This window comes from Strix uralensis, chromosome 4, assembly GCF_047716275.1.
Source record: "Strix uralensis isolate ZFMK-TIS-50842 chromosome 4, bStrUra1, whole genome shotgun sequence".
NCBI classification, from domain to species: domain Eukaryota; kingdom Metazoa; phylum Chordata; class Aves; order Strigiformes; family Strigidae; genus Strix; species Strix uralensis.
The window spans coordinates 121603890-121616876 of NC_133975.1; the positions used below are offsets into that span (position 1 = coordinate 121603890).

The window sequence follows — 12987 nt, forward strand, 5'->3', positions numbered from 1 at the left end:
CTGAGGCAAAAGGGGAATTTCATCAATGCTGAAACGATAGCAGTCCAGCTTTGTGCAAAACATCTGAGGCTAACATAAACATCTCTGCATTTATGAAAATGGAAATCAGATGGTGTCTAAGTGAAACCAGAGTGCTGTTCCTTCAGGGCAGTGCTCTGTCATTTCTCCACGGATAGAGGAGCCGCTCCTCTGGGAAGAGCACAGCTCTCCCAATCAAATGACTCAAGCCATGCTCTGCCTTTGTTGGTAGCTACAGCCTTGCTTTGACACAGTCCTTAAAGCATGCAGAAATATGAGCTTGCGTCATGCCTGGCAGCCTTGACTGTTTCCAGAGGCCTGGGGAGAAACATGATTTCCCAGAATCGCTGCTTTTCCCGCATCCTTCTAGCCATGACAGCCCTTAAACATAACCCCAGTGCTCTGCTGGGACAGGAGAGGGAAAACCCTAAACACACACCTCAGCTTAACCCTGGAGGGTTTGGCAGCTCAGCCTCTGCTGAAGACCAGGACACACACAAGCTAGACACCAGATTGGGTTTACCTGCACAGCCTTGCAGCAAGACAGGACAGGACAGACACAGTCCCTGCACCTTTCTACAGCTGGGACGTGCATGACAAAACACGGCAGGGCATGTAGCAGCAGTGCTGCAGCTTTAAAATGGAAACTGAGGCACAGTGTTGCTGTCTGACAGGTCTTCCCAGAGCCATGTACCAAGGCCTTCCTGGGCTTCCCACAGCCTTTTCAGCCCAAAGCTCAGCTGCAGAAGTGATTTATCTGGAGTTCACCCACTCAGAGTTGTTCCCATTCCCAAAACAGCCCTGTGCTGCCCCAGAGGCTGTCGGAATTGGAAGTACCCATGTATGTGAGGCAGCCTGGCTGCCCTCAGCCTCTGAGCTATCCTCCTTCTCAAACCTCTTATACCCCCAGTCTGCTATTTTGAAGTGACCCCTTTTTCTTTCCAGGGCCCCCTGCTTTGCTGCCCTCCTCATCTTCCACAGAGGCTTGACCTGTGGGCTGCCCTGTTCAACCACAGGGATGCCTCTCATGAGCCTGAGCCTCCACGGGTGCCTTGGGAAGTGCTCCTCACCCCTGCACTAAGTATGCAAGGCTTAGCACTGCTTTCCTGATCCCCCTCTTCATGGGGCAAGAGAAGAGATCCGGCAGAGGAAGGCAGGCACTGGGGATGGGAAGACAACAGAGATGCCAGTTCTCAGGAGAGGAGGAGCTGGAAAAATTAAGTCAGTGTGGGCAGGTTGCAGCAGACACAGATGCAACAGGAGAGACCCCAGGAGAGGTCAAACTAGGGGAAAGTGGAATTTAGAGGAGCAAGCAGCTCCTCAGGAAATAATATTAAAGGCATGAAGAAATCTCCCAGTGCAGAAGGAGGATGTGCAGCATGACAGGAATTCAGCTGAACCATAAATTCCTTAATGCCCTGAAGCTTAAGAAGGAATTACAGAAAGAAAACAAGTTATTCAAATTCCAGGAGATTCATGTTAAACTGTGGTACAAGCATCTGGGGAGGAACTGTAAAGCTGAACTGCAGATGCCAGTACTGAGGAATGAGGAGCACCAGGGGAACACAACTGTAAGTGCTGGGAGGTGCATCTGCTTCAGCAGCAGCCTTGGCTTAAGCAGCCTTTGTCACCCCCCATCACTGCTGCCCCCTCCCCAGCCTCCAACAGCTGCACTAGCACTGGAGGGGAACATGCAGTGGGGGCTGCTTACACCAATGACGCTGCCAAAAAATAAATGACATAGGATAATGCTAACAAACTGTGTGTCCAGCTGCAGCCTAAATAAACCAGAGACTTCCAGAGACAGATTTCATGCACCCAACTTGTCCCAGAATGTTTGGAAACATGTTTTCCAGAATGTTTGGAAAATTGGTCGAAGCCATCTTGCAGCCATCCACCGTGGTGGCCAAGATGGACATGGCTCCCTGGGCAAGGGCAAGCAGTGCTGGTCTTAAAAGAGGGTTACAAGTAACCCCTGGGGTTATTTCCTGGAAAAATACTGATAGAATTAAAGAGTTTTAAGCATAAGAATGATACCAAGACAATACACCAAAATTGTTTTAATCAAATTTGTTCTGCATAAATCTATTTGCTTTCCCTCCATGGCAGGAGTTTCTCCTCCCTGAGTGCAGAGCAGCTGCAGATGTTGGGACTCTTGACTTTAGTAAGGTTTTGGACACCATCTCAAGTACCATTTGCGCAAATAAGTGAGGTAGGAACTGTGGTCCCTGCCAGTGCCAAGCACTGCCCCTGACAGCGGCAGCAGGGACAAGGCAGCGGAGCAGGAGGGGTGTCACTGCTGGCCATGGCTTGGTGCAGGTCTGGGGAGCACCACACATCTCTCTGAGTATACAGACCTCTGGCTGGGGGTCTGCTCTTGCAAAGCTTCTGGGAGGCAGACACAAAACTGGACAGAGATTCATGATAAGAGCAAAACTGCATGGGGTGTTGAGTCTGGTCTGAGCCAGGTTCATTATTGATTTGGATGCTGAAACGCAGAGGATACTCACAAAGATTCAGGAACTGCAAGTGTGGTGGCCAGGGATAGGGTACAGGATCTGATCATGGAGTTATCTAAAAAAAAAAGTCAATAGGATGCAATTCAACTAAAACAACAACAGCATACAGCAATGACACAGAAGAAAACAACTGCACAAATACAGGGAGGAAATTGCCTGTTCAGTAATGACTCTGCAAAAACCCAAACACCCTGGGTCATGAACGGGTTGTGTCAACACATTGCTGTGAAAAAGAAAACCTTTAGCTGGGACTTGCAAAAAGGAGTGACACCTGGACAACATGGAAACAAACTCCCCTGCTCCAGCTGTCATCATCAGAGCTCAGCTACTGTATAGTGCTCTTGGCACTCCAGAGTCCAAAAGACAAGAGAGAGAATGACTGACAGTCCAGAAACATGATGTCTGAGTAAGCATTGAAGGAACCAACATCATTTAATTTAGGAAAGATAGCAGGACTAGACAAAATGTTGGCCCTCTAACCGATGAAAAATGCTTCTGGAAAGAAATGCGGGAAGGGGAAGGGAAGGGAAGGCAAGGCAAGGCAAGGCAAGGCAAGGCAAGGCAGTCTTCAGGGAAATTCAGCTCCATGCTGGCTTTGATACCGAGCCCTGGTTGTGTGATGGGAGCTCTTCCTCGATCACTCTCAGAAAACGACTCGCTCAAGGCTTCCTCAGATGCTGTGAGTGCACAAGGTTTGCTGGCAGCTCTGTGCTCCTCCAGGGCCTTGGATTTTGAGCAGGCAATAGGGGAAATGGTGCCAGAGCTCTGCCCCTCAAGCCCCTGTCTGCCCCACAGGACATGGGCACTTGGCTCCTGCAGTCACTGTCACCTCTCCTCCCTCCCCGCAACAAGTGTCTGATACACAGAGATATTTCCCACTGTGCCCACACAGTAATCCCAGCCTGTGTGGCTATCAGGTGGTCTTGGGGAAAACATCTCGGTCGTGACTATTTTTAATTATGATCTCGTAGCCTGAGCTCCGCCTGCCTGGGCTTGTTTTGTTTAAGAAGGAGCCAAGAAGTAGTTGCTGACAGGGCTGGTTATTAATGACCATGCAGGACATAAAACAGAGTAGGAAGCTCCCGGTTACATCCCCACCCACCAGGGACAGCCTCTATAAAGAAACCACCAAAGGTTTGGGCTTTGACTTAATGCACTCTTTCTCACAGCGTTTCTCCCCTTGCAATGCAGACTCCTGCTACAGGACCCCCCGCCCCAGGACTGAGCCACCAGCAGCAAGTGCCATGCACTGGGCACAGGGCTGAGCCAGGGCCAAGGGACAGCAAGGACAGCCACAGCCCCGGGATGAGCAAACCCCACTGCAGCAGGGGGGCTTGGCTGCAGGGCTTCTCCAGGGCAAGGAACAGGCTCCAGCAGGGGAGCCTCCGGGATCAGGTGAGATTTGGCCACAGGGCAGAGCCAGGATGGGGACAGATCTGGCACAAGCACTTTTGCCATGGCTCAGGCCTCAGGGTGGAAAGAGGAGCGAGCTGGTGGGGATTTTATGTGAGACAGAAGCGTAAGCGTGATGGGAGAAGGAAACACATCTGCGGGGGCCCCTCTGCCACTGCACAGGGCTGCTCCCGGCGCTCAGCCCCACTTTGCGTTACCCTGGCAGGAAAGATCAGGGCGAGCTGCTGGCAGGGGGCTCTGCAGCCCCCCGAGGGCTGGGGGACCACGCAGCCCACCCCAGGGCCTGCGCTGGGTGTTTGGGCAGGACACAAGGAGGTATCGGGCTTGCAGTGCTCCAGACAGGAGGCAGGTTTGCCTCTGCAAGTCAGTCCAAGCTCCCCCGTTCTGTGTTTTCCAGCTGAAAGATGGTGGGACTGAGGTCAAGAATATCACATACCAGTTAGCGACGGGGCGAGAGTCAGCCTGGCACTGGGCACACGTTTAGAAGGAGAAACGCTCCACGTCTTCCACCGCCGTCCGTGCCTGGTGTCGGCAGCAGGCAGGGCACTGCCTGGGGTAGGGCAGCGGGGCAGGACGCCACGGCCCCCCCTACCCCAGCAGCCAAGGGCAGGAGGGAGAGCGGCCCCCCGCATCCCCCCGGGGGGACGGGCACCCCTCCCACGCCGCCCTCCACGGGGCACAGCCCGCTGCCACCCACCGCCGGCCCCACGCGTGGGCCGTGCCCCCCCGCAGCGAGAGGCTCCGCCGGTTCCCGCAGGTTTTACCCCCATCTAGTGGCGGGTCCCAACTTCACAGCGGCCGAAAAAGCATCCCGGGGGGACGGCAGCTTGGCTTCAGGCTGGGGCAGTCAGACCTCCTCGCTTTTGGGGGGACGGGGTAACCACAGCAGGGCTGTGTCTGGGGTCTGCCCTGAGAGCAGCCCCTCTTCCAGGGAGCTGCTGGCGCAGGGTTAAGGGGTAAAACCAGATTTTATTAACAGCTGAAATGAATTACAGGGTAGGGGAGGTTGCAGCACCCCCAGCCCAGGGTCGCACCTTGGCAGGGGGAGGTCTCTTTGCAGTTCCCCTCGTGGTGCTGCTCCAAAGGAGAACCGGCAGATCCCGTCACCCATGTGTCCTGGTAGCCAGCCTGGGGCCACATCCCAGGCACCTGGACAACCTGTCACAGATGGTTCATCATGAAAGGGTCAAGAAATGTGGTTACAGTAATGTCCCTGAGGCCATCACCATGTGGGTTATTGGCTCTGCATCCCCAATGCACACTTTGTGGGTACAAACCCGCAGGGAGGTCAGATGTCCACCTGCCCCAGCAGCAATTGCCTGAGTCATCTCTCAAGACAGGCATGTCTCAGGGCAGAGGAAAGGGGTTAGCACTTTCTCATCCCCTACCCTGCACAGGACCAAACTGCAGACAAGTGCTGCAGTTGTGGCTGTGTCCTGCCCGTTGCAGCGTGTGCTTTAGCCTCATGCCCAGGCACCACCACCGCTGCCTCTCCCCAGCAGCACTGGGGGCAGGTGGCAGCCCCCAGCCTCCCAGCTCCACTGACAGACAAGCCCCGAACCAGCCTCTGGCTGCCCTGAGACTCGTGGGTCTGACGGGGGGTGGGGGGAAAGGTGCCCTGGGTGGCCACAGCCCCGAGCTGCACACACAGATGGGTGCTGCCATCCACACCAGGCCACTCCTGGTATGTTGTCACCCATGCAGCAAGGGCGAGGCCACTGACATGTGGCAGGACTACAAAATGCAGTCTTGAGTTGTGACAAAGCTTTCTCCACGCTTATCTCTACATGGGTGCTTCACACCAGGCAGAGCACAGCCCTCAGCCTGTGCACAGAAGTGCTCTCCCCCTTCCGCAGAGCTTTTAACGAAGAGCTTGTGTTGAGCGGCTACCCCAGCTCCTTTCTGGACTGCAACACCTCAGTGTGGGCTCATCCTTTCCTTGCCAGACCCACCTCTCCCTCTTCAGTTTGGTTCGTTCTGGATGAGACCTCAGCAGACATGAGTGAAATAGGCCATGGACCACATGGCAGCATCAGCAGGAGCCACAGTTAGTGCCTGGGAATGGAGATTCAGATCTTTCTCAGCACTGGGCAGTCTGGAGGGGAATAAAATTACATCATTCAGCATAGCACAAGACCGTTTTCTTAGGCACAAAAGATCAGTGTGGAGCCATTTGGAGGGTATAGTCCAGTGAAGGATAAAAATCTGACACTCATCTGTGAACCAAGATTTGCTTTACATTTTTTTCCAAAACCCTGCAAGGATATGTTATATAAAAACTGCTTCAGACAGTCTGCTCTTACAAAAGCCCTTGCAAATACTTTGTCCCAGCCCTGAAACACAGGGGTTTTCCCAGCAGCTGTTTTAACCAACCCATTTATTTTAACTGCTGGCAGACTGGCACCCCTTTTAGAACAGCCCATTTGGGCAATACACAATGGCCCCCACACAGGCCACGTGAGCCAGGGCAGGCAGAACAGGCAGGCACAGGCAGCACCACAGCCCCACGCTCTCTGGGATGCTGCGGGCAGCAGCAAGCATCCTGCCAGCAAGGGAATGGCTCTGTCTGGCATGGACAAGGGGACAACTTGGGGAGGGCGGCTGGGAACAGGCCGAAAACTGCAAGCTTTGGGATAGCAATAGGAGACAGAAGAGTGAGCAGGTGTGGAGCAGGCAGCTGGAGCTCAGAGAGAGGTAACTGCCTCAGAACCCCTGGGAAGGAAAGAGGAGAGTCAAACCCATGCAGAACTATTTATTTTGGCTGTTAATTTGCTGTCACAGAAGTAGAGCCCACCCCTAGAGCCAAAGTGATGGAGGTGGTGGGGAGGCACCTGAGGGTGAGGGCAAGAACCCGTCCTCTGGTGCCAATATGGCATTAGGTCAGATTAAGCCCACTAAAACCTCACCCTAAAGCCCTTCACTGCAGCAGGAACCTGATGCAAGGAGGGAAGAAATCCATTCCTTGGGTCCTAGCTCTGCAGCACTGTCTCTCAACCTCTCCTCTGTGCACTTACAAGCTCCAGGTGTTTTTATAAAGCACAGGACATATCCTGACAATTCTGCTTATCGTTTTCTTTCACAATCTTCCCACAAAACTGCCGGTTATTTGGCTGGCAGAAATATCTATGCTCTGTGCATCATACTTTACACCAGAATTCCCAACTTTTTGTTTTCCTAGAAGTATCACACCCCTGTAAACGGTCACTCTCAGCCCACACAATTGATATGCCACATGGGCATATATCCCTGTAATACCATAATAACAATAATAATAATAGAAATAATAAATATAAAAGAGCCACAGCCCTTTCCGTGTCCTAGTGCCACTAGATGGCACCAGGTGTGTATCCTTCCCAGCCCGGGGTGTCCCCAGGGCCACTGGGGGAAACTGGGGGGCCCAGCCCAGCCCTTGGTGCAGAGCAAGAGACCTCAGCACATGCTGGTGCCTCCTCCTCCTCACCACATGGACCATGGGGTGCTGGAATAAAGGCAGGCATTTAAGCCTTAAAATCAAACCTTCAGCAAAGTGCTGGGGTGTTTCCCCATGGGGGAATTACCTGTGGTGGCTTTTGTCATGCTGCCATTCCCACGCACACACCCATCCTCACCCGTGGGTCGGGCATTGCTCCCCAGCTGGGTGCTGGCAGAGCCTGAGGCTGGAGAGGAAAGCCTCAAAGGCAGGTGCAAGTTATTCCAGTTACCGCTGGGATCAATGTACAAGTTCCCAGCTCTGACAGGCTCCTCTTGGGAGAGGGGAGGAAAGGGAGTAAAACACAATTTACTATATCATTTTCCAATCAGCAAGTGGCTTGCTCTCTCTGAAGTCTCACAGTTTTAGAGATTGATTCTCCTTGTGCACATTTGTTATCCAACACAGCTCAGCATGTCCCAAATCCTCAGTATTTCCTGCTTCTTCATCATCAAGACCTCCATTCACTGCCACACATCCTTGGCAAAGCCACTAAGTAAACCGGGGAAGCACAGGTGGCACCTCAGCAAAAGTCAGGTCTTTCCTCAGACCTTGCAGCATAATTAAGGAGCGTCTATTTTCTACTGTTTTCAGCATCGACCACTGAAGGTGACCCTTGGAGATGGCAGCTCAAATGACGGGGGTGGCTGGCGAGGCTCTGCCGCACGCAGCACTTCAAAGTGGCCAGCCAAGCCCCGGCCCTGAGCAGTGTGAGGGACACAGTGACAAATCATTGCTCACCACACAACCGGTCAGCCTGGTACAGAGCCGGAGAGGGGACAGACGGAGAGCAGCTCTCAAAAAAGCCAGAGCACCAAACCACCAAGACCAGTGTGTCACTCCTGGCTGCCCACATCCCCGGGGCTGGCATGTCCCGGTGATGGGTGAGCATGGCCGTGGCATGACCCTGGTGCCAAGGGGATCCCTGTGAAGCCTTGGGTGCATAGGGAGTGGGAGAGGGTCTTTGTGCAGGGAGCCTCTGGGTGCTGAGCTCCAAGCGATCCTGTCCTGCTCGTGATGGTGGAGCCGCTGGACACGAGGGCAGGTGGGAGAAGTTCAGCATGGCTCCGTGGTGGCCCTGGCAGGCTGATGGCAACAACAGTGCTGCCCCTGCCCACATCCCGAGGACAGGAGATAATCCTGCAGAAGGATCCTGAGTGTGACCCTGCTTCCCAGCCCTCCACAGAGAGCAGCACAAATCCCACCCAAAGGATTTAACCCAGCCTAGGTGAAGGTTAGAAAGGAGGAGGCTGGGTCCCTTGGGAAGGTCAGAGCACACAGAAGAGTGGGTTGAAATCCCCCCAAACAAGGGAAATCCCTCATTGACCTTCCCCACAGCCTCCCCTCCCCTCCCTCATCACCTCAGATAGCCCCAGGGAGCGACCCAGCATCCCCCCTGCAGCTGCCTCCCCTCCTGGGGAGCCACCCGGAACCTCCCCACACACCATCTGCTCTCCCCAGGTGACTTGAAGGTGGCTGAGGACATCCCTCCCACACCATCTGCCTCCACACCAGACAGCCTCTTCCCATCACAGCCCTATGCCCACCCCAGCCAACGTCCCTGGGCCCTCCAGCTCTGGAAAACCTCATATGTGCCACCAGCGCTACACCTCATGGGCAAACTCAAGTCTTTATTTGCCATCTCCACAACTGGATGCTACACACAGGGTGCAGACACTCGCTGTAAAGAAACCTCATTGAAAGTGGTGCTTCTCCGCACACACACAGAGCAGAAGGCACAGGCCAGGACAGGCACAGCAGCAGCCATGATGGCGCAGGGCTTGTCCACAGCCATCTCATCTGCAGGGTCAGTAGTGGCAAGTCCGGCATCCCCCACGGCTCCCAGCCACTGCTTGAAAGCAGAATATACCCTCCTCTGACTGCGAATGTCAAATGGCAGGGACGTGCATAGGCATTGACATGTACATGGCAGGAGCCGACCACATGCTGTGGGATTATTTTTAGCCCAACCATGGTCAAAATGTCAGAGGGGTTTTTATTTATTTTCTCTAGAAGGCTCGTTGCTTGAAATCCCCATCAGCAGAGGCTGACTCTGACCCTGCTGTCACAGTCAGGTCTGTCATCCCCTCCTGCCCTTGGAAAAAAAAAATTGGAATTAGCTGGGAGGGGAGGGTGACTGGCCCAGCGTGCCCAAGAGGGCTGTCACCCTTCAGAGGGCAGGCATCCACCCAGGCCCACAGCCCAACCCGCTCTATCCCGGCCAGGCTGCAACTCCTCCAGCTCCCCCAGCTTCCCCAAGTCCGGGGAAAAGTCTGCAATGGACAGCTAGAAAATGCAAGGGACACAGGAGCTGGGCCTTTGAAGCAGATGTGCAGGAAGGGCAGGCAGGCCACGAGACTCACTGTCCTTTGATGATGTGAGGGATGGAGTGTAACAGTGTTGAGGTCTCATGGTGCCCCGAAAGCCCAGATGACTCCCTGGAGATGAAGCAGCCTGTTCCTTCCTGTTTCTCTGCCACTCACCCCACGCTCAGCGCTGTGCCGGGAGCAAAGCTGATGACAATTATAAACTTGCCTCAGCTCCTGTCAAGCTCTCAGGACCCCGTCTGCGCAGAGGTCTCGGGGGGGGACAAGCTGCCCCTGAGCCAGGACACCCACACACCTGGGTGATGGCATGGCACTGCAGAGCACGGCAGCACCCACCCGAGTCTGCGCTTTCCCAGGGCCTCACGTCTCCCACCTCACACATTGATGGGTTATGCACAAATTTTTCCCTTTTCTTTTTAGATAATCAGATTCAAGGGGGAATGGCTGCTCAGAAAACCACTGGCACGTCTGAGGTAGTAGAGCTTTTTTGCTTGTTTACATGGCCAGAGAGGAGCGGTAATGACCTATATTAACACAATAGCGAAGGAGGGCCTTGAACCAAATCCAGCTTGGAGGTTGCTACCAGTCCATAGATAACTGGGAAGAAAAGTCAGTGTTTTTCCGGTGGAACTGCCTATTTACATCTGAAAACAGAACAGACCTTGCCTGGAGGCTGGGACAAACAGCTCCTTTCACTGCCTGCTTCCCATGAGGCTTTCCCCTCCCTCTCCAAAAGGAAATTTCCAGTAACTGAGGTATAAAAATGAATGCAAAACTCTGCTCCAGAGCCAGCTGTAAAACTCGTAGGGGAAAAGAGCTCCCTGTCCCACAGCCAACGCCAAAGCAGGTCACAGCCTTCGTGTGTGGGGAGCGAGGGAAGAGGCAGCTCTGTCTGCACCCCTCCTGGTGCAGGTCAGGTTTTGGGGGGTGGATCCAGGTGCCCAAACCTGCAGGCACTGCCGGCACCATGAGGTAGGCAGGTTTCCCTAACGGAGGGTCCTGGATCCCTGGGGAAGGTTGCGATGCCATGTCACCTGCTAGGACACTATGGGGTGCAGCAGACCCTGGTTTTGTGTGAGATTGCACGAAGCAAGGGATGGAAACAGGCAGAAATTTGGTAATGGGGAACCTTCCTCCTCCTCTACACACCACCATGACACATCCTGGGAATAACCACCATGACTCAGCTAAGCGGCAATCTCTAGCAAGTTTTGAAGGAATGTCTTTCTGCCATATCCCATTCATCTTCCACCTGGACTTTGCATAGAAGATTAGGATTTGGGCCACGTGATTCTCCCGCAAAAGTCCTGCATGTGTCTTCCATTCTTCCATAGCTGTCAAGCTTGTCCATGCATCTGGCTGCACAGGCCCCTGAAGCTTTCAAGGAGCTGTTGATTGCAGATGTTGCCACGTGGAAGTGAGACCTGATGCTTCTCACAGCAGGCCTGAGGGAAAGCAAAAAAAAAAGCTGGGTAGTTAAATAGCAGTCATCAGAACACATGCAAGAGTCAAACAGCAGAAACATCGCTCCTATGCACAGACTCTTGCATGAAGCTGTACTGACATTTACCTGCTGAAAATCTCCAGTGCCTGGGCTACTCTGGGTAACGCAATCCATGGGCCCACAGCTGTGGGCAGCATCCCTGTTGTTCCCTGCTCACTCTAGCCAAACCTGGTCACTCCTCTTCTGGGAGGTCATTTCATGCTAACATGAAACAACCAAAGACAACACTTTTCCAAAGTCCTCCCACCTCCACATACAGAATGGAAAAGTATGTGCAACTACTGTGTCCCTGGCTGGGAGAAAGCAGATGATTCCCAAGGTACCTGCAGGTCACACCCCAGAGAGTGGCAGCTAAATTGCAGGGCTGGGATGGAAGGAGGAAGGTGACCTTTCTTTGAGCACATCCCATAACTGATTTCACTGTTATGCTACCCCTGAGCTTGGGTGAGGCTTACCAACCTGTGCTACACATGTGCTTCCACCACCCTGCAGGCTCAGCCAGGTCTTCGGGGATTTGGGAGCCTATTTACCCAGGGAATTTCAGCAAACAGGAGATTAAGTGACTTGCAGTGTTTTAAAAACCTGTTCCTCAATATCTTTTCTAAAGCAAGGGGATGCCATGGGTAATTTCTTTAAAGGAGGGTATAAAAGTGGGTGGCTGATAGCCAGTTCATTATATCACTATCAGTTTTCATTAGAAAGGGAAAGCTTGTGTGCTTGTTAATTGTTTCTCTAATTGCTCTCTCTCCCTGCTACCAGGGTAGCCCGCTGTCTGCTTGTGCCTGGAGGCCCCAGGTCAGAGCCCTGCATAGCTCATCTCTGATCTGCTAACATGGGGAACTATAAATAAATGGTGACACCGGAGAGCGGAGGAGGAGGTGGAAAGGGACTGTGCTCCTCAACCTGAGACACTCAGTCTACTCAGCTTATCCAACAAAAGGTGACTGGTGAAAATCTGTAAATATTAACCGAGGGGGACTATTTCTGATAGCCGAGGGCTCTGGCCTGGCAGAGATAAAACAAAATTCTCCAGCTCTGAGCTGGAGCTGGACAAATTTGGGCTAAAAAGAAGTTGCAGATTATTTAAAGTGAAGCAAACAGCTGCATGTTCTCAAATAAGAAGTATTTTTAAACCATGAGGACCTGCTTAGCTTCCAGATCTGCTGCAGCTTACTCAAAAAAAAAAAAAAAATCCCCAATTTGTGACTGCAAAGGAATCCCTTAGGAAACTGAAAGGAGATTGCAGGTCCTCCAAATGAGCCCTGGCACCAGAGGATTTAAGACCTTACAGTGACAGTCATCCCTCTGACTTTTATCCCTCTTCCCTCTGTCACCAGCTGCTGCTGCCAGCATGGAGGGGGCACGCTCTCCTCTGGTGCTGCCAGCACAGCACAGTCGCCTGAACAGGACCAAGCCCGGTTTAATTAATACAGCTCTGGTGGAGGGGGCAGCAGCGGGGCTCACATACCCCTCCTCTCAGTACCAGGGAAGCAAGAGGACCACTGAGGAGAAAGCCCCTGAGCATTGGCAGGGCATGCCTGGGAGACCCTGCCCATGCACGCACGGTAAGGGCTGCGACGGAGGGGATGCTGCAGGGACACACAGATGGGAGCAAAGGACAGGGAACAAGAGACCTGCCTTCTCCTTTGTCCCTGCTGTAACCTGAATCACGCATCTAAGCTTTCAGCCCCTGCACTGCCTACGACACAATGCTTCCTGACGAGGAAATTTGCAGAG

General features: G+C 53.3%; 1 protein-coding gene and 1 long non-coding RNA gene across 12 annotated transcripts in view; both read right to left on the reverse strand.

The window, feature by feature from the left end:
* Positions 1-4903: 4903 nt before the first annotated feature.
* Positions 4904-6274, reverse strand: LOC141942291 (uncharacterized). Its single transcript, XR_012628593.1, has 2 exons — positions 5903-6274; positions 4904-5108 (listed from the first exon to the last, which is right to left on the reverse strand). It is a non-coding gene; the product is annotated as an uncharacterized LOC141942291 (long non-coding RNA).
* Positions 6275-9030: 2756 nt separating this feature from the next.
* The window catches only part of LOC141943479 (exocyst complex component 3-like protein 2), a 44051-nt gene continuing 40094 nt past the window's right edge, over positions 9031-12987 (reverse strand). For all 11 annotated transcript variants that reach the window (XM_074868858.1, XM_074868856.1, XM_074868867.1 and 8 more), the window contains one exon: positions 9031-11191. The gene's annotated coding sequence lies outside the window, so the exon portion shown is untranslated. The remainder of the gene's footprint in view (positions 11192-12987) is intronic.